The 2,500-nt window shown below is 33.2% G+C and overlaps 1 long non-coding RNA gene across 7 annotated transcripts in view; it reads left to right on the plus strand.

Moving 5' to 3' along the window:
• The window catches only part of LOC122243687 (uncharacterized), a 111,036-nt gene that overhangs the window by 51,570 nt on the left and 56,966 nt on the right, over positions 1-2,500 (plus strand). For all 7 annotated transcript variants that reach the window (XR_015191082.1, XR_015191084.1, XR_015191079.1 and 4 more), the window contains exon 3: positions 861-918. This is a non-coding gene — a long non-coding RNA (uncharacterized LOC122243687). The remainder of the gene's footprint in view (positions 1-860; positions 919-2,500) is intronic.

The raw sequence follows: 2,500 nt of genomic DNA on the forward strand, positions 1-2,500 counted from the left end.
TCGTTTTCTTTGCATCGTTTCACTGTTTTCTTTTCTTTTGAGTTTGGGATTATTCTGTTGTATTCACGTCTGTGTGGAATTTAAGAACGGAGGCTTAGCTATTAGTTTTTTTCATGAAAAAAAATTAAAAGTTCAAGTGTAAGGAAAAGGATACTGAACTTACCATCACGATAATGATTTTTTTTATTCGAAAAAAGTCTCAAAATTTGAAAGAGAAAGACAGTGTTGCCAACAGAATACCCACTTAATGGCAACAGTGTTTCCATCGCCTCTGCCACCCCATGGCGAGTCATGTCTTCAGCATCCCCCCCCCTCCTCCCTAACCCTCCCTGCCATTTACCCCCCCCACCCCCACCCCTCCTCCTAATGCATACATGACGGCCGGTTCTTCAAGGGCGCCATTTTTTTTTTCTTTTTTTTTTTTGAGTGCGGCAAGAAGGAGAATGTATAATTTGGATTTTTATTTATTTGTGCTTTGTGTTTCATTGCTGTTATTTGTATTGTTGTTGTTGATGCTTTTTTGTTACTACTGGTATTATTATTACTGAGAGAATTAACATATATAATATATCAAATAATATATCTATACCACCCGACAACAATATATATATAATATATATATATTTATATTATAAATATATATATAACACACACAATGCAACACACACACACACACACACACACACACACACACACACATACACACAAAAAAAAAAAAAAAATATATATATATATATATACATATATATATACATATATATACGTATACACACAATATGTATATATATAGATATAGATAGATACATAGACAGATAAAAAATATATATATTGGTATTTCTTTCAACACTTCTTTCCCACAGACCGAGCGCATTCATGGGTCGATAAACTGATCAGCCAGCGGCACCTTGATTCAAGAACGTAAGTAGAGACCTTCCCCGCTTGTTTTCTTTCTGTCTCTCCTTCTATTTTCTTTCTTTCTAATAATGCCTTTGCGAAGAGGGAGAAAACATAATGTATGATATCTTTTGGGTGGTTAGGAAGTTGGGCTTTTCTCTTCTTTCCTTATTTGAAAGCGATTACGGTTGGTTGGATGGCATTATTTCGAGGGTTAGGTTAGTATATGAAGACTATGATAAAATGTAATTCTTTGTCACCGGGAGAGGAAAACAGGGAAGAGAATATGACAGGGGAGGGAGGTAGTAAGAAAAGAAGAGAGGAAGAGAGGGAGAGGGAGAGGGAGAGGGAGAGAAAGAGGGAGAGAAAGAGAAGAGAGAACAGACGATGATACTGAAGACAGAACTCCAATAAAACAATTGAAATATCTGTATTTTTACTTTTATTTATTTCTCACTTTTTATTTTCGTGTCAATTGTTTCTCATTCAATCATTCAATTCTTTAAACAAGTGTTTTGCAATACAGACTTTTAAAAACAAAGAAAGAATGAAGAGCCATTATAACCGCCGGATATGAACCAATCACGTAAAGCCTTGCATGCATCAGCCAATGACATGCTTTCACATTTCCCGCCAAAAATAACGTAATAATGAAAGTCTTTTCCTTTCTCAGCTGTTACTTCCTAATGCAAGTTTAACATTGGAAATCATCCTTTTAAGTTGAATTTTATTGTTCATACTCACGTAGTATATGGAAATGGAATTTTAAAAGAAATACAGCACATGTATGTAGTATAGATTATATAGATTAAAACAAATAGCTCATCTAACACATGGCATAATACATATACATACAGAACATACATGATTTTAAAACCATTACCCCAAAATACACACGAGCATTAAAATAAACACTAGTCTAATGAACCATGTTAGGTTAAAAAGGGAACAAGTTAACGATCTGTTCTCACACCAACCATTATTCTTACATGCAGTGCCAAGGACTAGAACATATGTATTACCTCGTCATGTCTGCAAACACAATGCTTGGAATTTGAAAGCAATATTTTTTTTATTGCAGTGAGTGCCTATACTTTATTCAATCGGCCTAATTATTAGGGAATTTCAATTGAAGGGGTGGGGGATGGGGGTAATGGTGGGGGGGAGGGTGTTAAGGATTCGTTAATTTGTCTTATTTTTTTCTGAACGTAATTGTTTCGTTTGTTATTCTTGTGATTGTTTCGTCATGAAACAATTTATCGTATTAAGTGTTTGAAATACATTAATTCCTTAATTAATTCACGTCATCTATTTATTTTTTTTTTTTATTAATCTCATTTCTTTCCAGACGCTTTATTTAGTAGATGAATATGTAATTAGATAAATAACTAAACGCCTAGATATATTAATAAACGGATTTATAAATCAACGAATGAAGAGATAAATTCATAATCTCATTTACTAATTAATTATATTGAGAATCCGCACAGAAAAAGAGATAGAAGGAAAGAAGAAAAAATAGAACATAGACAAATAGAACCAGACAACCATAATATAGATGAGAAAACGTATATGACAAAGAAAAAAGGCGATAATAATAATGATA

Source organism: Penaeus japonicus, unplaced genomic scaffold (genome assembly GCF_977035675.1).
Source record: "Penaeus japonicus unplaced genomic scaffold, GWHDUDI00000001_assembly GWHDUDI00000006, whole genome shotgun sequence".
Lineage (NCBI taxonomy): Eukaryota > Metazoa > Arthropoda > Malacostraca > Decapoda > Penaeidae > Penaeus > Penaeus japonicus.